This window comes from Arachis ipaensis, chromosome B8, assembly GCF_059453495.1.
Source record: "Arachis ipaensis isolate K30076 ecotype BB chromosome B8, ASM5945349v1, whole genome shotgun sequence".
Lineage (NCBI taxonomy): Eukaryota > Viridiplantae > Streptophyta > Magnoliopsida > Fabales > Fabaceae > Arachis > Arachis ipaensis.
This window is the reverse complement of record NC_142443.1, coordinates 69,404,505-69,431,602: the sequence shown is the minus strand read 5'-3', so window position 1 is coordinate 69,431,602 and position 27,098 is coordinate 69,404,505. Positions and strand designations below refer to the sequence as shown.

The 27,098-nt window shown below is 39.3% G+C and overlaps 1 pseudogene; it reads right to left on the bottom strand.

Moving 5' to 3' along the window:
* Positions 1 to 670: 670 nt before the first annotated feature.
* Positions 671 to 1,732, bottom strand: LOC148548464 (uncharacterized; annotated as a pseudogene).
* Positions 1,733 to 27,098: the final 25,366 nt, after the last annotated feature.

Genomic DNA, 27,098 nt, shown 5'->3' with positions numbered 1-27,098 from the left:
GGAATGTAAATGCCCTATAAAAAGAAGTTTTCTTGGAAATTTCATTAAATTGACTAACACTCATTTCTATATATGTATACGTAATGTGATTGGATAGAGAAGGTAAAAAAATCCTAAGTTCATTTTCTAATTTCAATCAACTCAAATAATCAAGTGTATAGGAAATTAATTAGATGCAATGATCACATTATCCAATCACAAACACAACTAAAGGCTAAAAAGCATATGTACAAGCCAAAATTGAAGAAAGTGATAAAAGTATGAATCCTACAATGGGAAACTAGGTTATGTACAAAGTTAAAAAGTACAATAAAATAAGATAGTGCAATAAACTAAGTAAAATGTGTTCAAAATGATAAAATATATACAAAGTATCTAAAAGAGCATAATAAAAACTAAACTAAAAGTGTTCGGAATAGGCCATTTCACCCAAAATAAATCACTGCTCGGTCGGACGACCACCCTACACTTAAGTTTTAGCACCGTCCTTGGTGCTCAGTAAGTCATGCGGAGTGGAAGGAGTTGTCATCGTCGTCTCCACTGCATCTGCTGTGGCCTGCACTTCCTCTTCATTGTGCTCTGAAGGAGGGTCGAGTTCCTCAGATGAGAAGCCAGTGCAGCCAGAGATCCTCTTTAGGTTGTCAAAACGTCGCTTATTGTGACATTCCATCTAATCAATCTGCTGGAAGAGGCTCTGTACAAGGCGGTAAATCGGCTGTGATGATGCTGATGGTAAGGGTGTTGATGATGATGGTGTAGCTGAGGCTGAGGGTCCTGCCTCTGAAGAAGGTGCCGACTGATGTCTGCCTTGGCGTCTGGTGGTAGGCTGAGGTCCAAACCAGTCGCCATGAGGAATCACCTTCTTACTGCATTCAATGGTCGGCCTCTCGTCTGTGGTCATACAGATAAATCCGGCCTCCGTGTCTAGCTCAGTGCTCATGCACGGAAAGGCTAGGTTTCCAATATAGTGAGCTCGCCCAATGTTCCGTCTGATATAACTTGGAAGGTACAACTGTTTACTTTCCAAGACACATCAGACAAAGACCTCCATATCAGCAATGATCTTGGTCTCATGGGTGCTCGGCATCACGTAATTAGCCAGGATCTACTACCAAATACGGGCCTTATTGGTCAGAGCGTGTACTGAGATCCCCTGGAGAGTCGGCGGGTCAGCTCCAAACATCCACAAACTCCCAGGCTTGGCAATCACAGCCAATACCTTGTCCCAGTCAAAAGTCTTCAACTTCCTTTCACCTTCAACCTCTTCAAATGCATCCTTCCCGCTAGGTCCAGGCAGAAAGTGAAATGTCTGCTCAATGATCTCCTCAGTCATTGGTATCTTCTTGCCTCGAAGGTGAACTACGTCGAGGGCCCTTGTGTAGTAGTTTGCGTAAAATTCCCATACCTATGATGCATTCATCGTCAGAAGTTCCCTACCTAGGAACCTCCAACCTCGCTGAGCAATCCTATCATCGGTGTACTGGCTTAGCTCATCCGGGATCTGAAGTTTCCTCTCAATGTGCAGATTCCTCTCTAGGAACTTAGGAAACTTCTGCTCCAAGTAAAGGCAGCTAAACTTATACGGATCAGCGGGAGGTGTATTCTGATCAACTCTGTCTCTCCCACTAATCCGTCTCTCATAGAACGCAGTGTTCGCTCCCTCAGCGGACTATGAGGTCTGCTTCCTTTTTCCGGACCACGAGGCCTTACCCTTTCCCTTCCTATCCGACATTCTGAAAAAAAAATAGCGGAAATAGGCATATGAAATATATTCTAAAGGCATACGGAGCAAAATAATATGACAAGTAGGCAAGAAGTAGAAGACTGAGGAAAGAAAACAACATACATGTGAAGTGAATGGATAATGTGAAATTAATTGGAAGCATACGTGCGATTCAAAGTAAAATCAAACAGAAACACTTCCCAATCAATCAAACTAGTCAGAGTTAGTTAACTTTCTCATTTAGCATAAGTTTAAGCATTTTGGTGTTTAGAAAGATAAAGTATTAATGACAAAGCAGTTAAGGAAATTTGAAACACCAAAATGCAATTAAGCATTATAGTCACAAGATTGAAATAAGAAACAAAAAATTCATGTTCTATGGTTAAGCATGATGAAAATGAATGACACTAGTTACATAGTTTAAAATTTCTCAATCCTATGAATTCATGCAAAGAGGCTCTAACTACAAAAGAATCCAAGTTTTGGGTCAATATGAAAATCAATTTGAGCTATTCAATGTATATGAGTAAATCACAATTGAAAACAAGCAAAGAATCACGAGGTTTGAACAAAATTGGAAATAAAACTTCCATGAGGCATCTTTTCAAAACTTTTTGGTAAACAAGGTTCTATTGACACAGAAATCCGTCAATTAGGACCTTGTTGTACCGAATCAAACAATGCAGCTTAATGAAATAGAAACAGTAGAAAATCTCAACTTTCAGCAACAAAATAGTAAATAAATCAGTCCGATAATTGATTAATTAAGCTTAGCCACATTTCAAAGCAAAAACAACAGAATACCAAACTCAATTAATCAATTGGATCAAGAATGAATAGTGAAAATAGATTTAAATAATTTCCGGCAGAACTTCAGCAACAAACTAGCACATTTCCTAAATTCACTCAATCAAATCAATTTCCGTATGAATGCAACAAACAAATAAACACCATTCACATATCAATTCATAGGAACAAAGCAAATAAACATAATTGAGTGAGCAGCAGTTCACAATTCAATCAATAAACCAAAAAAAAATATCATCATTTAACAAATAATATTCAAAAAATAGTCCATTCCAAACAGCAGCAACAAAAAAAATTAAACAGGCCTAAAAATCTACTACAACTAAGTTCCAACTACTTAACAACCTACAAATCCACTAAAACATACAATTATAACTAAGTCTAACTTAATCAAGATTAACTAATAAATAAAATAAAAAAAACAGATATTAAAAAGGAAAATGGAAAGACCTAGAGTCTGAGTATTGACAAGAATGAAAAGGGAAGGGAAATGGCCGGAGCAGTAGTGCCACGGTAACAGATTGGCCGTACAAGGGGTGGTGTTGGTAGCTGATGAGAGAACTTTTGCGTGGTCTAGAAATTCGCAGATAAATCCTCGTTGCAAATATAGTTTCTAAACCAACGAAAGCTCTTTCATACAAACGTTTTGGTTGTCACAAGTAACAAACCCAATAAAATTTATAAACCAAAGTATTCAAATCTCGGGTCGTCTTCTCAAGAAATTGCAGGGAGGTGTTCTTATTATTAGTTATGGAAAATAGTGTTTTGGGTTTTGAAAGGTTTAAACAAGGAAAACAAGTTGCAGAAATTAATAAATTAATATCTAATAAAACTCTTGGCAAGGCATGAAAATTCGGAAGTCCTATCCTAGTTATTCTTATGAGAATTGAGTTTAACCCCACTTAGTTAACCTTTACGAAAGTAAGGGAAAGTCAAGTGGACTAATTAGTTAGATCCCCAAGTCCTAGCCAACTCCTAAGGAAAGACTAGAGTTAGTGGAATTCCAGTCAATTAGAGGAATTAATCAACAATCACGATAAGTTTGATAACTCAAGAGCCTCTAGTTAATCAATTAAAGCCAAGAATATGAAAAGCTAAATAAGAATCATGAATCTGAAATACCTGAATTTATATCAAATAAAGAAAATTCTAACATGAATGGTTCATAAGCCAATTTGGAAACATAAGTAATTAAATGAGAGCATTAAAGTATCTGAAAGTAAAAGAGAAATATAAAGAAAAAAGAAATATTGAACCTGAGAAGAAGTTGAAATCCTAAATCCTTTAAGAGGAATCCTAATCCTAAAATCTAAGAGAGAGGAGAGAACATCTCCCTCTAAAAACTACATCTAAAATATGAAAAGTGAATGTATGATATGTTGTGTTCATGAATGGATGCAATCCCTCACTTTGTAACCTCTAATCTGTGCTTTCTGGACTTGGATCTGGGCCAAAAAGGGTTTTAGAAATTGCTGGGAGCATTTTCTGCAGTTGCTGCACGTGGCATCTGTCACGCGTCCGAGTGGGTCACGCGGTCGCATTATCTGGGAGTTTTCCTTGTCACGCGTTCGCGTCGGTCACGCGTACGCGTCATTTGCGTTATGCTCAAGGCACGCTTCCGCGTCGTCCATGCGATCGCGTTGCTACCTTTTTGCGCTAGGCATGCGGATGCCTCGTCCATGCGTTCGCGTCGCTGCTAGTTTCTTCAAAAACTCCATTTTGTGCTTTCGTTCCATTTTTGTATGTTTCCTTTCCATCCTTTAAATCATTCCTGCCTTAGGAGATCTGAAAATACTTAACACACAAATCACGGCATCGAATGGTAATAAAAGGTAATTAAAATAAATATTTTTAAAGCATAGGAAACATGTTTTTCACATATATCACATAATAAGGAAGGGAAAGTGAAACCATGCAATTTCACATGAATAAGTGGGCGAAGGATTGAATAAATCACTTAAATTGAGCACAAAATACATCATAAAATATGGGTTTATCAATCTCCCCACACTTAAACAATAGCATGTCCTCATGCTAAATCCAAGATAAAGAATAAGGTAAGGTTAAAGTGGTGGAATCTCATGTAATGCATTCTATTCTAAATGCAAACTACCTAAATGAGTCATACAATTCTAGTTATTATTCACTTGTATATAAAACTTACATGTAGTTAAATTAATTCATATCCTCAAGGAATCATATATCCATAGCCAAACCCTGGATAATGTTAAAGCACTTTTACAATTGAGATGGGTGAAAATATTTCACAAACTTGCAGTACAATTAATAATTAAGCAGAGATATATGGTGATGAGCTATTGAACCCTCACTGGATTTTGTGTTTACTCTCTAGTCACTCAGTGTTTATTGGGTTAATCACTCTATTTTTTTTTCTATCCTTACTTTCTATAACTTTGTTCTTCATCTAACCAATCAACAATTATAGAATACAGATATACAAAAATCATGAGGTCTTTTTCAAGGTTGTAATGGGGCCAGGGTAAAGGTAAGGGTATATGTATAAGGCTAAGTGAGCTAATAAGTGAATCCTTGATTAGTCTAAGATCGTACCCAACATACATACTTTATATAATTTTACAGTTCCTTAACCTATTTGCCCAAAATTTTCCCACTTTGTAATGCAAACTCATGCCTTTTAATTTTGTCCCATGTGCATTGATTCTTTTTATTTTGCAATTGGAGAATTTTTGTATCCCCTTATTTAAATACTGAAAATATTATAAAAGTTTTATTATTTTTTTATTATTTTTTTATCAATGCACATGGTAATTTAATTGTTTTGATTTCACATGAGCATGCTTCCCAAATTTTTGTTTTTGAAATAACTTATTCTTTTCAAATTCCTACTTTGTTTCTATCATCCCATGTTCCCATAAAATTTTCTACTCTTAAATTGTACACAATATCTATCTTAAGCTAACCAAGGATTCAACTTGGGATTTTTATTTTGTTTTTCTGCTTAAGGCTAGTAATGTGGTTTATAGAACAAGAGGGGATTAAAAAGCTCAAGGGGGCTAACAAGGGTGATGCACAAGGTAGGCTAATTTGGGATAAGTGAGGAAAAATTCAAATGATGGCCTCAATCATCTCTTGGTATGTATCTATATTCTATATTGGACATATAGATTAAAACAAAGTAAAGAACATCAGAATGAAAAAGAAGGGTAAAACACACAGGAATGAAAATTATGGTTTGAATGTAACCATACAATTAAGCTCAAGACTCACAGGCTATGTGTTCTCCAGCTCAAAAATCATATATCAGTTATACATGTCATGCAAGTAGAATTTAAGAGTTCCCATTATTCTCAATGTAAATTTTCGGGTGGCTTTTAAAATTTTAGTGTTCCTCCTTGATGAAATGTTGTTAACTAACTAACATGTTATGCTATATATACAAGGTGTGTGGATTGTTTTAATTTACTAAAGTTTCTGGTTTACTCCTTTTATTTTCAATTAAACCAAACTATCATATACTAAAAGGGTAAACTATACTAATTAATCCACATATTCTATAACTAATAAGTTTAGAATTGCAAACTAAACTAAATGTCTAAAACATGAACTAAAGTGCAAAATGCAGAAATAAGGTAAAAATACAGCAAAAGAACAATGTATAAGTACTGAAAAATAAAAATACAGAAAAAATAAGATAGAAGAGTCTGTAGTGGTTCACCAAAAAGATACGCTAGGGATGGCGACCTCCCCACACTTAAAATATAGCATCGTCCTCGATGCTCACTCAAGCTGGGTGTGAAGGAGTGTCATCACCGGAAGGATGGGCTGCTGGTGTCTCTGTGGTGGCCTGAGGAACTGCAGACTGGATAAGTGTAGGAGGATCTGTTTGCTGTAGTGGAGGTGCTGACTGTAGAGGAATCTCTGGGTCGGCGGCTAATAAACCCATATTTTATGATATATTTTGTGCTCAAATTAAGTGATTCATTCAATCCTTCACTCACTTATTCATGAAAATTGCATGGTTTTACTTTCCCTTCCTTATTATGTGATGTATGTGAAAAACATGTTTCTTATGCTTTAAAAATAATTAATTTAATTACCCCTTTTATTACCATTCGATGCCGTGATTCAAATGTTGAGTAATTTCAGATCTTCTAAGGCAGGAACGACTTAAAGGATGGAAAGGAAACATACAAAAATGGAAGGAAAGCATAAAACGGAGTTTTTAAAGAAACTCGTAGCGACGCGATCGCATGGACGACGCGGCCGCATGCCAGCGCGAAATGGCAGTGGCGCGACCGCGTGATTGACGCGATCGCACGCCTTAAGCAGAACACAGATGATGCGGACGCATGAATGATGCGACCGCGTGACAAGAAAAACTCCAGATGACGTGACCGCGTGACCCACGCGGACACGTGACAGAGGCCACGCACTAGAAATTACAGAAAACGCTCCTAGCAATTTCTGAAGCCCTTTTTGGCCCAAATCCAAGTCCAGAAGGCACAGATTAGAAGTTATGAAGTGGGGGAATGCACCCATTCAAAGGGAGTCTCCAATTAGTTATTTTTCATGATTTAGATGTAGTTTTGAGGGAGAGGCTCTCTCCTCTCTCTTTTAGGATTTAGAATTAGGATTTCTTTTGCTTTCAGGATTATCTCTTTTTATCAGGTTCAATATTCCTTTTTAATTACTTATTTTCTCAATTTAATTATGAATTCTTCTATGTTACAGATTATTCTTTGAATTAATGTTATTTGAGGTATTTCAGTTCATGATTGCTTTCTTTTATTTATGTTACTGTTGCTTCCAATTTGAAGATATTTTTATTCCAGTAGATTTACCTTTTTTCTCTTTTGGTCTTGGTTAAGAAATCAGTAACTCAGGAGTTATCAAACTCAACATGATTGATAATTGTTATCTTTGCTAATTGAATTGAACTTCAACAATCCCAATCTTTTCTTAGGAAGTAACTAGGATCTAAAGATCAAACTAATTAGTCGCTTGACCTTCCTTTGCTTTAAGTAAAGGTTAACTAAGTGGAATTAAGATTCAATTTTCATCATCATTGATAAGGATAACTAGGATAGGACTTCCAATTTCTCATACCTTGCCAAAAGTTTATTTTACAGTTATTTATTTATTTTACCTGCCATTTAAATTACTTGTTCCTCATCTTCAAAACCCCGATTTACAATCTTCATAACCAATAATAAGAATATACTTCCCTGCAGTTCCTTGAGAAGACGACCCGAGGTTTAAATACTTCGGTTATCAATTTTTAAGGGGTTTGTTACTTGTGACAACCAAAACGTTTGTAAGAAAGGTTGATTGCTTGGTTTAGTAACTATACTTGCAATGAGAGTTTACTATAACCTCTAAACCATCAATCTTCAGTTCTTCAGCGGCCTGAATCTGGTAAGGCTCCTCATGCTGTGGTGTAGCCTGCTCTGGTCCTACCTGCTCAGCCTCTCTCTGTGCATGTGTCTCCTCCTCATGCTCGTCCGCCTCCTCCTCAGATGGCTCTAATGGTGTGTCAGGCTCGGAGGGGATGTCGCCGCCAGATTGGATCATCAACTTAAGGTGCTCATAGCGTCGCTTGTTGTGACGCTCAGATCTCTCATATCGCCGCTGGTTGCGGCGCTCCATCTGGTCCAGCTGCTGAAATAGGCGGTGCACGAGGTGGTACATGGGCTCTTAGGTAGGTGGAGGTGCAGTGGGGGTGGCTGGTGCAGCAGTGGATGAAGAAAGGGCAGCTGAAGATGTGGCTGCCTCACCAGAAACGGTGAGGAATGGAGGTCTGTAGCCTAAATCCTGAAACTTCCTGCTGTGAGGAATGATCTTCTTGCAGTCTGCAGCAGGTGACTTCTCATCAGCAAGCTCCCAAGGCACGTCAGCTCGATGGCCGAGCTGGGTAATCAGATAAGGAAAAGGGAGAGTGCCTCTGACATGGACCCTGGCCATGTAATACCGGATGAATCGTGGAAGATACAGGTCTTTACCCTCCATCACACACACCAGATGAGGGTGATCATAGCAGCAGGCAGCTCCGTCTCATGAGTGCTCGGCATAACAAAGTTGCTCAGGATCTGGTGCCAGAGCCGAGCCTCATCATTCAGATACATCAGCTTGATTCCCTTAGGCATTGTTGTATTCTTTCCCATGACCCATGGGACAGTAGGATCAAGGGCTATCCTCTGCTTGACAGCATCCTAGTCAAATCTCATAAAGCGCATGTCCTCTTCAGCCTTTTAATAACCGTCAGGCTGATCAGACTTAGGCTAAAGGCGGAGGATGTCCTCAATAGCTTCCTCAGTAACCAATATCTCTTTCCCTCTGAGGTGCACTGCATCCAGGAAAGTCTTGAAATAATTGCAGTAAAACTCTCTGACCCAGGAAGCATTGACCTCTGTCAGGTTTCTCTCCAAGAAGAACCAGCCTCTCTGTTTGATCTGATCGGAGGTGTACTGCTGTAGTTCTTCTGGAATTTTCAAAGTTCTCTCCAGGTACAAGTTTCTGGAGGTGGCAAACATCGGATACTTCATCTCACAGTATCTGTTTGCAAATTTTTACCGGATCTGTGGCAGTGAGGAGCTGGTTAGCCTTCTCCTGCGGGGTAAAGTACTTTTCCCGCAAGGAGTCATCATGCATAATGTCCAGGATAGACATAGAGGATTCGCCTCTTTTCTTTTTGCCAGTGGTTGCTTTGCCTTTTCCTTTGCGCTGAGGTTCAGACATCCTGAAAAGCAGAAATTCCAGGGTATAATTGAAGAACAAAGCAGAAAAACAAGTAGGCAAATAGAATGATAACAATATAAGCACATAGTGGCAAAAGAGCAGTAGAATTATGAAATGAGTTAAGTATATGTGCATTATGGACTGTATAGGAGTTAGAAATCTGAGATGAAAAATCATAATCCAAAATGTAATATGAGGAGAATTCATGTTAATTAGGAAAAACCATAATCATGCCTTGAGTTAGAAAGTTAAAGCAAATAGTTAAAAACCAAAAAGAGAAGTTTGAAAGTTAGATTGGTTAGGATTGAAAAAGAGGTTAGAAGGTGGAAATCAGTGAGGTAGGAGAAAGAAAATTAAAGTGAGTGACATTGATAAATGTTTCCTAGGTAACAATAAATTCAAAATTTTAAAGAATAATCAACTCATATTCAAGCAAAAATTTCAGTGGATTGATGATAATTCAGATAGATACAGAAGTTGGTAAAAATGAAATCATCAATAATGCAAGTTTAGTAACCAGGGAATCGAAAGGAATAAGAATGCGAGCCTGTGTATTCATGAATTGGTGTGGTTATAGCTAAGTGATGCAAAATGCAAAATTTCCAAAACCACTACATGAATGAAAATGAAACAATTTGCAGAAAATTGGACAGCATTCCGGCTAAAATTGGACGTTCCCGGGAAATAAACAACAAGAAAAATAGTTTATATGAATTTAAATAAAGCTGAAAAGAGACACAAATAACATGAACATGAAAGAGCAGTGTAACAGCAGCAAGAAACACGGAAGAACAATATATGAACAATATGATCATCACAGTCACATCAGAATTGCGAAATTGATAAAACAAGTAGCAAGAACGGTGCAATTATCAGGCCTAAATCCACTAACCACATCCTAGCTACCTAACCACCTAGAATCCACTACAAACATGCATCTCTAACTAGCCTAAGTCGAACATAATCTGAAAAATAGGCAAATAACTACAAGTGATAGAGAAATTGGCGTTCGGCGGAACCTGGTATGTGTAAGAGCAGAGGTGAGGGCAGAGAGATAGTGGTGGTGATGCGGCGGCGCTGGGAGGGGCACGGCGGCATGGTGGCGGAGTAAGGGCGGTGGCAGGGGGCTTTGGGTTGGGGTTAATGGTAGAGAGGGGGTGAGGGTGGTGGTGGTGGTCAGAGGTTAGCCGCGGTGGGGGGCAGTGGCGGAGGGGAGAGAAGAGAAGGGAAGAGAAGGAGGGGAGAAGGAAGAAGGAGGGGGGGTGGGCATTGCGGTGGGTCTGGGTGGTTGGGGGTGGTGCGGCGGTCGGAGGTGGTTGGCGGTGGTGATGGGTGCAGAGGAGGGAGTTGTAGAGAAGGGAAGGAGAAGAGGGGGGGGGGGTATGGGGGCGCGATGGGGTTAGGGTTCGCGTGACTGGGGGTTAGTGGATTTAAATCCACGCGAATGCGGGGCACGCGATCGCGTGACTAAGGTGAAATGGGATTTGACGCGGTCGCGTGATTGACGCGATCGCGTGGGTTGGGTAAAAGATGGGTGACGCAGACGCGTGAGGCATGCGACCGCGTCGCTGTAAATTGTGGTAAACGCACAATTCCAGCGTCGTTTCAGCGCAACTCTCTGTCTCCATTTAGGGGGGCCATAATATCCACATGACGCGGACGCGTCGCTCACGCTTTCGTGTGGGATGAGTGTTTTGCAAGTGACGCATTCGCGTCAGGGACGCGAACGCGTGGGCCGTTTTGTGCTAAACGCACACCAGCCGCACGATTCCAGCCCAGATTTCTGGGCGTTGGATTTTTATGCCAATTTCCAGATTACGCGTTTGTGTGAGTGACGCAGACGCGTGGGAGGTATTTTTCGCAACTGATGCGAACGCATTAGCGACACGGTCGCGTGGAACAATTTGTGCCAAAGGCACGCCTCCAGCCACGCTTTCACGTGACTTTCTGTTCACTTTCCTTTTCTTCCTAATGCACTTGTGACGCGGACGCGTCAGCGATGCTTACGCGTCACGTGCAAATATTATTTTTTTTATATATACAATTATGCAGTATGCAATGCTGATGCAAATGCTATGAATAATATTCAGGTTCAATAAAAATAATATAATATAAAAACAAACAGAACGAAATAAAAATGAAACAGGAACGATCATACCATGGTGGGTTGTCTCCCACCTAGCACTTTTAGTTAAAGTCCTTAAGTTGAACATTTGATGAGCTTCCTGTCATGGTGGCTTGTGCTTAAATTCATCCAGAAATTTCCACCAATGTTTGGAATGCCAACAGCCTCCGGGGTCCCAAACTAGGCATGTAAAGCTTCTGAGCAGCTTCAAACAGATTCCCAGGCTCCCGGTGTGGTGAATGTCAGAATAGATTCCAGGATCCCAAACTTTGCTTTTAAATCTGCCTTTGTCTTGATCTATATTCTTCCATCCGGGCGGTATAGAAATTGTATCCTCACCAAGATGACCAAACGTCTTCCGAGACCCATTCAATTGAACTTGGTACCAATCCGTACACTTCGAATTGAAGCTGGAACCTTATTGAATCTTGCACACCAGCTCTGAGTACGAGCCATTTCCCTCTTACTTTTAAAGCCACAGAGAGCTCTAAGCTGGCCATCTGTTTCAAGCAAACCATATTCAAGTGGAAAGGTAAAGATAAAGGTTAAAGATTGTACCCACTTGAAGCTTGTATTAGGTGGTAATTGCCTTCGGATAGGTGTTTCCAGTGGTTTTGTAAGCTCTACTCCCTTGTATTCTTCTGTGAATTCCTCCACTTCTTTGCAAAATTCTTCAACTGCAACTGCGTCCTGATCAAAGTCTTCTATGTCTTCCTCGTCACTTAAGTCATAAGCTGGAGGTTGAGAGAAATCTACCTCGACGTCATCTTCATATTCACTTGGATAAGGTTCTTCAGGCTCATGGAGTTCAGTTGCAGATGCATGTTCGTGACTAGGAGAGCTTAATTCATGATCATCACTGCCCATGGAATCAACTTCTTGGTCTGTTCCGTCTAATTTTTCACAAGGTGTATGCTTTGGAGGTTGTGCACTATCCTTCCTGGCATCAAATTCGAACTTCTCAGCGGAATCCTTTACAGTTCTCGATTCCCATGGAGGTTCAGCATCTCCTAAATCTTCAACCACTTCTTCCTCTACAACTATCATGGCTTTCTCCACTTGTTCTAATACAAAGCCATGCTCCTCATTGTCCACCGAAGTTTCTAGTGTCTCCTTCATGCTACGCTCTTCTTTAGACTCTCCACATGTAGCCATGAGAGTACTTCAAGTGCTCAGATGTCGGGAAGCTATTATATTTATTACCTCGGTTAAGGAAGTAGTGAGTTTCAATACGCCCTTTTGCATATTCGCTTGCCCTTGAAGAAGAACATGAAGTCTGTCATCCATAGGAGGTTGGGGTAGGTGTGAGGGTTTATTGGTTGGGGAAGAGGGTTCAAAATAAGAATGTGGTGGTTCTTGGGAGTAATTGGATTGGGATTATGGTGGATAAGGGTCATACGATGGTGAATGGTGAAAAGGAACTTGTGAGTGTGGTGGTTCAAAGCTACGTTGAGAGGATGGTCTATAAGCATAGGGTGGGGCTTGTTGGTAATTACAAGGGGGTCCACCATATCTATTAGCTTTGTATGCATTGTAGAGTGGTCCTTGCCCATGATATCTTGGAGGGTGTTGTTGCCTAAAGGGTTGATCAGATCCTCTTGGCTCCATCCATCTTTGACTGCTTAGACCTTGATGCATATTCCTGTTATAGCTTCCACTCCTTTCAACAGATTTAGAACCAAACTCAAAGCGAGAGGGGTGAGAATTCATAGTAGCTAATAGGAAAAAAAAAGGAAAAACAAAAACAAATAAACAAGTAAAAGAAAAAAATTTACAATAACCAATAATAAGGCACACATTTGCAATTCCCCAGCAACGACGCCATTTTGATGAGAGAACTTTTGCGTGGTCTAGAAATTCGCAGATAAATCCTCGTTGCAAGTATAGTTTCTAAACCAACAAAAGCCCTTTCATACAAATGTTTTGGTTGTCACAAGTAACAAACCCAATAAAATTTATAAACCAAAGTATTCAAACCTCGGGTCGTCTTCTCAAGGAATTGCAGGGAGGTGTTTTTATTATTAGTTATGGAAAATAGTGTTTTGGGTTTTGAAAGGTTTAAACAAGGGAAACAAGTTGCAGGAATTAATAAATTAATATCTAATAAAACTCTTGGCAAGGCATGAAAATTCGGAAGTCCTATCCTAGTTACTCTTATGAGAATTGAGTTTAACCCCACTTAGTTAACCTTTACAAAAGCAAGGGAAAGTCAAGTGGACTAATTAGTTAGATCCCCAAGTCCTAGCCAACTCCTAAGGAAAGACTAGAGTTAGTGAAATTCCAGTTAATTAGAGGAATTAATCAACAATCACGATAAGTTTGATAACTCAAGAGCCTCTAGTTAATCAATTAAAGCCAAGAATATGAAAAGCTAAATAAGAATCATGAATCTGAAATACCTCAATTTATATCAAATAAAGAAAATCCTAACATGAATGGTTCATAAGCAAATTTGGCAACATAAGTAATTAAATGAGAGCATTAAAGTATCTGAAAGTAAAAGAGAAATATAAAGAAAAAAGAAATATTGAACCTGAGAAGAAGTTGAAATCCTAAATCCTTTAAGAGGAATCCTAATCCTAAAACCTAAGAGAGAGGAGAGAACCTCTCCCTCTAAAAAATACATCTAAAATATGAAAAGTGAATGTATGATATGTTGTGTTCATGAATGGATGCATTCCCCCACTTTGTAACCTCTAATTTGTACTTTCTGGACTTGGATCTGGGCCAAAAAGGGTTTTAGAAATCGCTGGGAGCATTTTCTACAGTTGCTGCACGTGGCGTCTGTCACGCGGTGGCGTCATCTGGGAGTTTTCCTTGTCACGTGTTTGCGTTGGTCACGCGTATGCGTCATTTGCGTTCTGCTCAAGGCACGCGTTCACGTCGTCTATGCGTTCGCGTCGCTGCCTTTTTGCGCTAGGCATGCGGATGCGTCGTCCATGCGTTCGCGTCGCTGCCAGTTTCTTCAAAAACTCCATTTTGTGCTTTCCTTCCATTTTTGTATGTTTCCTTTCCATCCTTTAAATCATTCATGCCTTAGGAGATCTGAAAATACTTAACACACAAATCACGGCATCGAATGGTAATAAAAGGTAATTAAAATAAATATTTTTAAAGCATATGAAACATGTTTTTCACATATATCACATAATAAGGAAGGGAAAGTGAAACCATGCAATTTCACATGAATAAGTGGGTGAAGGATTGAATAAATCACTTAAATTGAGCATAAAATACATCATAAAATATGGGTTTATCAGTAGCCTAGCGAAAGAAGAAGAAAGCAGGAGGCTGAGACACAGGGGTGCCCTATTCATGCCAAAGAGGGAGGAATGAAAGAAAAGAAAAGAGAAATGGAAGAAGGGGAGAGAGAGAGGGAGTTGGCTGCGGCGGCACTGTGGTCGCCGGCGGTGGGACGTGGTGGTGGGTGTGGTATCAACAATGGGAGAAGATGGGGGTTGGAAGAGAAGAAAGGAACGTTGGAGACAAAAGTCGTTGGGAGAAGATGGTGGGAAGCCCTAACCTCATTCGCACATTTCGTTCCCCGGCAACGGCGCCAAAAACTTGATGTAAAGAATTATGTCGGTTCGGAATTTCACAAAATAATTCTGTTGCAAGCATAGTCCAGACCGACAAGTAACCTTCAATCAAAGTTTAATTTGTTTGTCACGAATGTAAACCAATAAAAAGCTGAGATTATTAGATCTCGGTTCATTTTTCAAAGGAGTAACAGTGAGGTATGTATGTTATCGGTTTTGAGCAACAGCGGATTCGCAGATAAACAAGCAAGAAATTAAATGACTAGAAAATAAAGCTAACAACTAAAGGAAATGTAAATGCTTAAAAGCCACTTCTGGCAAGGATTGAGAATCAAAGCTTCCTAAATAAGTCATTGACCACAAACATGGCGATTACCTAGAGTTAATCCCATGATGTCATCCCCATCATCAGGAGAAAGTCAAATAGGCATAGTCAGTCTTAATCTATAGGTCTTATTTGTCAAAGGAAACAAGAACAACTAACAATCCTAAATCACCAATCAATATTGGACATCAACGACTCTTATGTCACTAACCACGACATGACAATTATAAGAGAAAACATAATTAGTCAACCTCTAATGGTGAGATAAGTCAACCGGGCTCAATCTCAATCCGTAGGTCTTACTCGTTAATGGGAATGAGAATAATTAAAATCTCCAAATTGTGAATCAACTCGGATATTAGTGACTCAAGGTCATCTCAAACACTCAATTCCAAGCCAAGAGTGTAGAAATCTACTAAAAAACTAAAAGGGACATTTTTATCAAACACTTGGAAGGAACAAAAATAAAGCATGGTGAAATGTTAAGAAATATAAAATCTAAAGCTACCAAATACAAGGAATTAATAACAACAACTCAAATAAACATTAATAAACATGAAAATATCAAATTGCATTAAAGGAATCAAAATTAACAAGAGGGTTCATAAACTAAAAAGTGGCACAAATGAGAAATTAACAAGAGAAACTAAGAGAATTAAAGCAATTGAACATGGAAAAGTAAAGGAAACTAAATCAAAACAAGCATCAAAACCTAAATCTAAGAGTATTTTATACTAAGAACCCTAAATTTTAGAGAGAAAAGGGAGCTTCTCTCTCTGGAAAACTACTCAAAAACATGTTTCTAAGCTACCCTAATTGCTCCCCCTTCATCCTTCTTGAACCTGGCTTCAAATAGCTTCAGAAATGAGTTGGTTTGGGCTTTGGAAGGGCTGAAATCGCGACCCACGTGTTGCATTTAATGAACTCACATGATCGTATTAATGCGTACGCATGCATGATTGTGCGTACGCGTGATTCTTCATGGATTCTTCACTTTTACATTCTTTTTCCCTCACTTTTTCAATCCATACTTGTCTTGTAAACCTGAAATCACTTCAACAAACATATCAAGGTATTGAATGGGATTAAAGTAAATTAAATCTAGCAATTTAAAGGCCTAAAAAGCATGTTTTTTACTTTTAAGCACAATTTAGGCAGAATTCATAAAACCATGCTATTTCAATGAATAAATGTAGAAAATTGATAAAATCCACTCAATTCATCACAAGATAAACCATAAAATTGTGGTTTATCAGTCACATGATGACAAACCTCTCCGAGTGCATGAATGCCGTTCTTAAGGGTACACGCTATATACCAATATCGGCTATCGTGCGATGCGCTTACGAGAGGTTGCAGCAGTTGTTCCTGAGGAAAGGATGGGAGACATATGCACAACTAGTGGTGGGTAATCAGTTTTCACAGTGGCTCATGGCGGCTATTGAGACAAACAGAGAGGGAATCTCGAAGATGCGCATCACTCACTGCGATAGAGGGGCTTCTGTATTCATGGTTGATGAGTTGGATCCATTTGAGGTTTGGTCATAGGGGTCGTTCTGTGTTCACCTGGCGGGAGGCACGTGTGACCATGGTCTTTTCTAGTCACTCCATTTTCTATGTCGCCATGCGTTGGCCTCCTGTCCCGCCGTGAGTATCGAATGGAGATCATACGTCCATCCGGTATATAGGCAGTAGGCAGTGTTCAAGGTATACCAGTTAGAGTTTCTGCCAATACTGGATGAGATACCTTGGCCGGAGTGGTATGAGACACGCCTCTGACCTAACCTTGCGATTCCCAGGAAATCTACTGGCAGACTGATTTCTACCAGGTTTTGGTGCAGAATTTACAATCCACAACTTACCGGCAAGTGTACCGGGTTGTACCAAGTAATAAACTCAGGTGAGTGAGTATCGATCCTGATAAACGAAACTCTCGCGCGATCTAGAATTTTCACAAATAAATTCCCGTTGTAAGTATAGCTTCTAGACCGGCAAGAATTCCCTTTGTACAAAAACTTTGGTTGTCACAAGTAACAAAACCCAATAAAATTTATAACCGAAGTATTTAAACCTCGGGTTGTCTTCTCAAGGAATTGCAGGGAAGTATGATTTATTATTGGTTATGGAAAAAGGTATATTTATGGGTTTTTGGAATAAGGAGCAAGTAATTTAAATGGCAAGAAAAATAAATTAATAATTATAAAAATCTCTTGCAAGGTATAAGAACTGGAAATCCCATCCTAGTTATCCTTATCAGGTGTGATGAGAATTGTTATTGCTCCCACTTAGTTAACCCTTACTAAATAAAGGAAAGTCAAGTGGACTAATTAATTTGATCCTCAAGTCCTAGTCAACTCCTGTGGAAAGACTAGCTTTGGAGCGATCCAAATCAATAAGCAATTCCTAAATCTCAATCTACTGCTGAGTTTGACAACTCAAGTGTTACCAATTACTTAACCAAAGTCAAAATGGAAAATAAATCATAAATAGAATAAAACAATCATAAATTTGAAATACCTCAAAATATATTAAATAGAATATTCAAATCTAACATGGAAAGTTCATAAACCAATTTGGCAACATAAGTAATTAACGAGTAAAAGCATTAAAGTAACTAAAAGTAGAAGAGAACATAAAATTAAAGTTGGGAACATTGAACCTGATATGAAGAAATAACCGTAAAATAAGAGAAATCCTAATTCTATAACCTAAGAGAGAGGAGAGAGCCTATCTCTCTAGAAAACTACATCTAAAACCTAAAATTGTGAATTATGAATGTTTTATGAATTGTCCTTGTTGATTCCCCCATTCTCTGGCTTATATTATGTGTTTCTGGGCTTGGATTTAGGCCGAAAAAGGGTCCAGAAATCGCTTGGGGCGACTTCTATAATTTACTGCACGTGGCGTCCGTCACGCGTGCGCGTGGGTCACGCGTTCGCGTCATTTGGAATTTTTCCTTGTCATGCGTACGCGTCAGTTATGCGTCGTCCACACGTGTTCTGCGCCAAGCACGTGTCCGCGTCGCTTGCGTTTTGCGCTAGGCACGCGTCCGCGTCGTCCACACGTGCGCGTTGCTGCCTTTTCTTCAAAAATCCATTTTTGTGCTTTCCTTCCATTTTTGTATGTTTCCTTTCTGTCCTCTAAGCCATTCATGCCCTATAAAGCCTGAAATTACTTAACACACAGATTACGGCATCGAATGGTAATAAAGGATAATTAAATTTAATATTTTTAAAGCATAGGAAACATGTTTTCACATATATCATAAAATAAGGAAGAAATTATAAAACCATGCAGTTCATATGAATAAGTGGGTGATGAATTGATAAAAACACTTAATTGAGCACAAGATGAATTATAAAATAGGGGTTTATCAACCTCCCCACACTTAAACAATAGCATGTCCTCATGTTAAATCTAAGAGAAAAGAATGAAGGTAGAATGATGGAATCTTATGCAATGCAATCTATTCTAAATGCAAGCTACGTAAATAAATCATGCAATTTTAATTATTATCCACATATATATATATAAAGCTTACATGTGGTTAATTTGATTCATATTTTCAAGGAATCATATATGTACAACCAAGGCCAAATCATATTAAAACACATTCACAATTGAGTTGAGTTAAAGGGATCCACAAACTTGCAAGACAATTTAATAATTAAACATGGATATAGGAAATGAGCTATTGAACCCTCACTGGATTTATGTTTACTCTCTAGTCACTCAGTGTTTGGGGTTAATCACTATATTCTTTTCTATTCATGCTTTCTAAAACTTTGTTCTTCGTGTAACCAATCAACATATATATAATGTATACATACAAACATCATGAGGTCTTTTTCAAGGTTGTAATGGGGCCAAGGTAAAGGTGAGGATATATATAAGGCTAAGTGAGCTATAAATTGAGTCTTTGATTAGTCTAAGATCTCACCTAACATATACATTCTCTATAAAAATTTAAAATTATCCTGGTCTTCCCAATTTTCTCACTTTTGTGTCACATACTCATGTACCAATTTTATTTTGATTTTACCTCCATATGCATTGATTTCTTTACTAAACTCATTATTGGGGTAATTTTGTCCCATTATTCATTTATTTAATTGAAAAGGATTTTTTTTTATTTTGAAACATAAACACAACATTTTCAATGCACATGGTATTTTAATTATTTTGGTTTCAAATGAGCATGCTCCCAAATTTCTGATTATTTTATTAATTTAATCTTTTCCTATCAACCCATGTTCCAACGTTTCCCCACACTTAGTTGATACACAATTTCTATCTTAAGCTAACCAAAGATTCAATTTGGGGTTTTTAATTTATTTTTCTGCTTAAGGCTAGTAATGTGGTTATAAAACAGAAGGGGATTAAAAGGCTCAAGGGGAGTTAACAAGGGTGACATAAAATGGTAGGCTTATTTGGGATAAGTGAGCAAAAACAAGTAATGGCCTCAATCACATGCAAGTATGTAAATACATTCTATATTGGACATATAGACTGAAACAAAGTAAAGATTGCAAGCATAGAAAAGAAGTGTGAAACACACAGGAATGAAAATTATGGTTAAATGTAACCATGCAATTAAGCTAAAAAACTCACGGGTTGTGTGTTCTTTGGCTCAAAAACCATATATCAGTTATGTATATCATGCAAGTAGAGATCAAGAGTTTCCATTCAACTTAATGTGAATCTTAGAATGGCTCTTATAAAATTTAGTATTTTCTTTGAAAAAAATGTTGTCAACTAACCAACATTTATTGCTATATATATATAGTGTGTGGATTGTTGTGATTCTGAAAAACTAAAATTTTCTACTTTACTCTTTTTATTTTCAATTAATCTAAATCATCATATGCTAAAAGGGTAAACTAAACTAATTAATCCATATTTTCTATATCACAACTAATAAGCTAAAAGTGCAAATTAAACTAAATGTCTAAGATATATATAAACCAAAGTGCAAAATATAATAAAGTAAACAGAAATACAGTAAAAGAAAAATGTGCAAGTACTGAAAGATAAATAAGATAAGATAAAATAAAAATAAAATAAAAATACAGAAAATAAACAAAATAGGATAAAAGAGTCTGAAAGTAGTTGACCAAAAAGATTCGCCAGAGATGGCGACCTCCCCACACTTAAATAATAGCATCGTCCTCGATGCTCAATCAAGCTGGGTGTGAGGAACTGGCATCTCCGGAAGGATGTACTGCTGGTGTCTCTGTGGGCTCTGGTAGGGATAGTGCCTGAGGCTCTACCTGGATCGGTGCCTGTGGGTCTGATGGCTGTGTCTGCGGAGGCTCCTCATGCTGGGGCTCTGCCTGCTGATGCTCCTCACGTGCCTCTGCCGCATGATCATCCACCCCCTCCTCAGATGGCTCTGATAGTGTGTCAGGCTCGGAAGGGAGTCAGGGGTGCCGGACCGGATCATTAGCTTCAGATGCTGATAACACCGCTTGTTGCGGTGCTCCATCCGATCCAGGCGCTCGAAGAGTCAACGCACCAGGTGGTAGATGGGCTCTAAAGCAGGTGGAGGTGCTGTGGTGGTGGCTGGTGCAGCAGGAGTAGAAGGGGCAGCAGAAGATGTGGCTGCCTCAGCAGAGTCAGTGAGAAAGGGTGGTCGGTAGCCCAAAGCCTGGAACTTCCTGCTGTGTGGGATAATTTTCTTGCATTCGGCGGCAGGTGGCTTTTCATCAGCAATCTCCCAGGGCACCTCGGCTAGACGTCCCATCTGAGTAATCAAGTATGGAAGGGGCAAAGTGCCTCGGGCATGGACCTTGGACATATAATACCGGATAAATCTGGGAAGGTACAGGTCCTTGTCCTCCATCACACACCAAATGAGGGTAATCATGGCAGCTGGCACCTCTGTCTCATGAGTGCTCGGCATCACGTAGTTACTCAGAATCTGCTGCCAAAGCCGAGCCTCATCATTCAGGTAGATAAGCTTTATTCCCTTTGGGGCCATTGTGGACTTGCCCATGACCCATGGGACAGTAGGATCAAGAGCTATGGTCCGTTTTACTGCGTCCCAGTCAAATCTTATGAATCTCATATCCTCTTCAGCCTGCTGATAACCATCTGGTTTATCTGATTTAGGTAGGAGCTGGAGGATATCTTCTATTGCTTCCTTAGTAACCAGAATCTGTTTGCCTCGAAGCTGTACTGCATCCAGGGTTGTTTTGAAATAGTTGCAGTAGAATTCTCTAACACAGGATGAGTTGACCTCAGTCAAATTTCTCTCCAAGAAGAACCAGCCTCTCTGTTTAATTTGGTCTGAGGTGTATTGTTTGAGTTCTTTTGGAATTTTGAGGGTTTTTTCCAGGTATAAATTTCTTGAAGTTTGAAAGACCGGATACTTGAGTTTACAGTATCTGTTGGCAAACTTGATGGGATCTGTGGCAGGCACCAACTGATCAGCCTTTTCCTGTGGGGTAAAATTCTTTTTTCGCCAGGAATCATCATGGAGGATATCTAAGATGGTGGTAGAGGATTTGCCTCTTTTTCTTTTGCCAGTGGTTGCTTTGCCCTTTCCTTTGCTTCTAGGGTCAGACATCCTGAAAAATAGAAGTTCTAGGATATAGTTTAAGAACTAAAGCAAGAAAACAGGTAAGCAAATAGGAATTTATCAATATAAGCATAGAGGGGAAAAAGAGGAATAAAAGAGCAATATAAGCATGGAGTGAGTTAAATAAATGTAAGATATTGGACTGTATTCAAGTTAAAAGTTTGAGAATGAAAATCACAATTCAAAATCTATGATATGCAGAATTCTTTGTTAATTAGAAACAACAGTAATCATGCCTTGAAATGGGTTGAAAATAGTTAGGTAAAAACCAAAAGAGAAGTTAGAGAGTTAAAGCAGTTAGGAGTTAAAAAGTGAAGTTAAAGTAAGTGGCATGGTAATGTGGTTCTAGTTAACAAAAATTGCACATACTTGAATAACAAGTAACTCATATGCAAGTAAATATTGCAGATTATTGATGATTAATTATAGAAAAGAATTGCAAAATGAAAGTGGAATCATCAATAATGTTATTTAATGAATAAGGGAATCAGAAAGAATAAGAAAGCTAGCCCGTGCATTCATGAATTGCTTTGGTTGAAATCAATTATTGCAAAACTTGAAATTTCCAAAACTAATTCATGAATGGGAGTTGAGTGAAGCAATTTGCTGAAAAAAATTGGGCAGCATTCCGGCTAAAAATTGGACATTCCCGGGTAATAAACAGCAGCAGAAACAGTTCATATGATAATAAGGTAGTGCAGAAAAGAGTAACAAATAGTAATTCACATGAATTCAGAATAAACAGACTCAATCTGCATTAAAGAATAGTAAAGAACAGCATATGAACAACATTATCATCACATCAAATTCAAAAATTGCGAAACAGATAAAACAAGTAACAAGAACGGCACAATTATCAGGCCTAAATCCACTAACCACATCCTAGCTACCTAACCACCTAAAATCCACTACGATCATGCATCTCTAACTATCCTAATTTGAACATAATTTGAAAAATATATGGAATTAACTAAAAAGTGGGAAAGGAATAGGTGCTCGGCGGAACCTGGTGGGCAGAGGAACAAAAATTGGGCTCAGAGAGATGGTGGTGGTGACGCGGTGGTGGCGGTGACGCGGCGGCGCTGGGAGGAGGCAGGGTGGTGGTTTGGTGGTTGGGGAGGAAAGGGGGTTATGGGGGGAGAAGAGAAGAAGGGAGCGAGGAGGGCAGGGTTGTGGGGTTCGTGGTGGTCGGCGGTTCTGGGCGGGGCTGCGCGGTGGTGGTTCAGCGATGGGGTGGGGGGGCAGTGGAGGGAAAAGGGTGGAAGGGGAGGAAGAGGAGGGAAGAAGAGAAGGGAGGAGGGGGTTTGGTGAGGGCGGCGCGGTGGCTGAGGCGCGGCAAGGCGGCTCGTGGTGGTCGGCGGTGGTGGTTTGCAGAGGAGGGAGAAGAGAGGGATGTGAGGGAGGGGAGGGAAAATTGGGACACGAAAGGGGTTAGGGTTCCGCGTCGAAGGGGGTAAGTGGATTCAAATCCACACGAACGCGTGAGTCACGCGATCGCGTGATTGAGGCGGAGAGGTCATGACACGGACGCTTCATTGACGCGATCGCACGAGTGAGGGATAATGAAAGTGACGCGTACGCGAGGGGCACACATACGCGTCACTCAGAATTGTGCTAAACGCACAATTCCAGTGTCGTTTTGGCGCAACTCTCTGTTTCAATTGAGGGGGCAAGAATTTCCACGTGACGCGTACGCGTCACCCACGCTTTCGCATGGTGTGGGTGAAGTGAAAGTGACGCGTTCACGTCACTGACGCGAATGCGTGGCCCAATTTGTGCCTAACACATTACAGTCGCACGATTCCAGCCCAACTTTCTGGGCGTTGGATTGTTACGTCGATTTCGAATCGACGCCCACGCGTGGCCCATGCGCACGCGTGGGGTGTATTTTTTTTATGCAATATGTAATATGCATGATGCAGATGTCATGAATGATCCTAAGGAAAATAAAATAAAATAAAATAAAATAAATTGAAACTAAAATCAAACAAAATGAAACAAAATCAAAGTTGAAAAAAAAAGAACGATCATACCGTGGTGGGTTGTCTCCCATCTAGCACTTTTAGTTAAAGTCCTTAAGTTGGACGTTTTGATGAGCTCATTGTCATGGTGGCTTGTGTTTGAACTCATCCAGAAATCTCCACCAACTTTTGCAGTTCCAATATCCTTCGTGGTCCCAGACTAGGCATGTAAAGCCTTCGAGCAAATCAAAGCAGGTTTTCAGGCTCCACGGGTGTTGATTGTCAAAATGAATCCCAGGATCCCAAACCTTGCTTTTGTAACAGCTTTCGCTTTTATCTACATTGTTCCAATCGGGCGGTACACAACCTGAATTTCCACTGAGATACCCAAACTTCTTTTGAAATCCATCTAATCAAGTTCTATACCAATCCTTGCACTTCCAATTGGAGCGTGGAACCTTATTGAACCTTACTTGCCAACTATTGTTACCAACCATCTCCCTTTTACTCTTAAAGTCGCAAATAGCTCTAAGCTGGCCATCTGTTTCAAGCAAACCATATTCAAGTGGGAAGGTAAAGATAAAGGCTAAGGATTTTATCCACTTGAAGTTTGTATTAGGTGGTAATAGTCGTGGGAGAGGTGTTTCCAGTGGTTCTTCAAGCTCCACTTCCTTGTAATCCTCTGTGAATTTTTTCAATTCCTGACTAATCTCTTCAATTGCAACCATGCCTTGATCAAAGTCTTCAATTTCTTCTTCATCACTCGAGTCATAATTTGGAGGTTTGGAAAAATCTACCTCTGCATCATCTTCATATTCACTTTGGGAAGAACTTGATTCATGATCTTCATTACCAAGGAAACTTGCTTCTTGAATTGTTCCGTCCAGTTCTTCATAAGATACATGCCTTGGGGGTTGTGCACTATCCTCCTTAGCATCGATTTGAAATTTCTCGACGGAATTGTCCACAATTCTTGATTCCCATGGAGGTTCAGCGTCTCCTAAGTCTTCAACCAATTCATCTTCTTCGATAATTGCAGCTTCCTCTACTTGTTCCAGTACAAAGTCATGTTCTGTGTTGTCCACCGGAGCTTCTAATGTCTCCTTCGTACTAGGGGTTAATCGGTTTATCGCTTGCTCCAATTGATGAAGGGTTGCATGAAATTGGTTTACTGTGTCCTTGAGATGTTCCTGTGCTTCTTGGCTTGATGGACATGGATATGGTGCATATGGAAGTGGTGATTCTTGGGAGTAATTGGATTGGAATTTGGGTGGATAAGAGTTAGGGGTATATGGAGGTGAATGGTTGTAAGTGGCTTGTGAGTATGATGGTTCAAAGCTATGTTGAGGAGGTGGTTTATAGGCGTATGATGGGGCTTGTTGGTAACCACAAGGGGGTCCAGCATATCTATCATCTTGGTACGCACCACGGAATGGCTCTTGACCATAGTAAACTGGCGGGGGTTGGTTGTCACGAGAAGGTCCACCGTAACTATTGTTTGGGTGTGCATTATAGAATGGTCGTTGTCCATGGTATCTTGGAAAGTGTTGTTGCCGAAAGGGTTGATCAGATCCTCGTAGCTCCTTCCATCTGTGATTGGTTTGACCTTGATGCATGTTCCTGTTATAGCTTCCATTCCTTACAACAACATTAGAACCAAACTCAAAGTGACGGGGGTGAGAACTCATGGTAACTAATAAAAATTAAAAACAAAAATAAAAAAAATAAACAAGCAAAATAAAATATTTATAATAACCAATAATAAGGCACACGTTTGCAATTCCCCGACAATGGCGCCATTTTGACGAACGAAACTCTCGCGCGATCTAGAATTTTCACAAATAAATTCCTGTTGTAAGTATAGCTTCTAGACCGACAAGAATTCCTTTCGTACAAAAACTTTGGTTGTCACAAGTAACAAAACCCAATAAAATTTATAACCAAAGAATTTAAACCTCGGGTCGTCTTCTCAAGGAATTGCAGGGAAGTGTGATTTATTATTGGTTATGGAAAAATGTATATTTATGGGGTTTTGGAATAAGGAGCAAGTAATTTAAATGGCAAGAAAAATAAATTAATAATTATAAAAATCTCTTGCAAGGTATAAGAACTGGAAATCCCATCCTAGTTATCCTTATCAGGTGTGATGAGAATTGTTATTGCTCCCACTTAGTTAACCCTTACTAAATAAAGGAAAGTCAAGTGGACTAATTAATTTGATCCTCAAGTCCTAGTCAACTCCTGTGGAAAGACTAGCTTTAGAGCGATCCAAATCAATTAGAAATTCCCAAATCTCAATCTACTGCTGAGTTTGACAACTCAAGTGTTACCAATTACTTAACCAAAGTCAAAATGGAAAATAAATCATAAATAGAATAAAACAATCATAAATTTGAAATACCTCAAAATATATTAAATAGAATATTCAAATCTAACATGGAAAGTTCATAAACCAATTTGGCAACATAAGTAATTAACGAGTAAAAGCATTAAAGTAACTAAAAGTAGAAGAGAACATAAAATTAAAGTTGGGAACATTGAACCTGATATGAAGAAATAACCGTAAAATAAGAGAAATCCTAATTCTATAACCTAAGAGAGAGGAGAGAGCCTATCTCTCTAGAAAACTACATCTAAAACCTAAAATTGTGAATTATGAATGTTTTATGAATTGTCCTTGTTGATTCCCCCATTCTCTGGCTTATATTATGTGTTTTTGGGCTTGGATTTGGGCCGAAAAAGGGTCCAGAAATCGCTTGGGGCGACTTCTATAATTTACTGCACGTGGCGTCCGTCACGCGTGCGCGTGGGTCACGCGTTCTCGTCATTTGGAGTTTTTCCTTGTCACGCGTACCCATCAGTCATGCATCCGCGTTATTTGTGTTCTGCGCCAAGCACGCGTCCGCATCGTCCACGCGTGCGCGTCGCTTGCGTTTTGCGCTAGGCACGCGTCCGCATCGTCCACGCGTGCATGTTGCTGCCTTTTCTTCAAAAATCCATTTTTGTGCTTTTCCTCCATTTTTGTATGTTTCCTTTCTATCCTCTAAGCCATTGCTGCCCTATAAAGCCTGAAATTACTTAACACACAGATCACAACATCGAATGATAGTAAAGAATAATTAAATTTAATATTTTTAAAGTATAGGAAACATGTTTTCACATATATCATAAAATAAGAAAGGAATTATAAAACCATGCAATTCATATGAATAAGTGGGTGACGAATTGATAAAAACACTTAATTGAGCACACGATGAATAATAAAATAGGGGTTTATCAGATCCCACGAGGATTAATGGATTAATCAAACAATAGTTAATC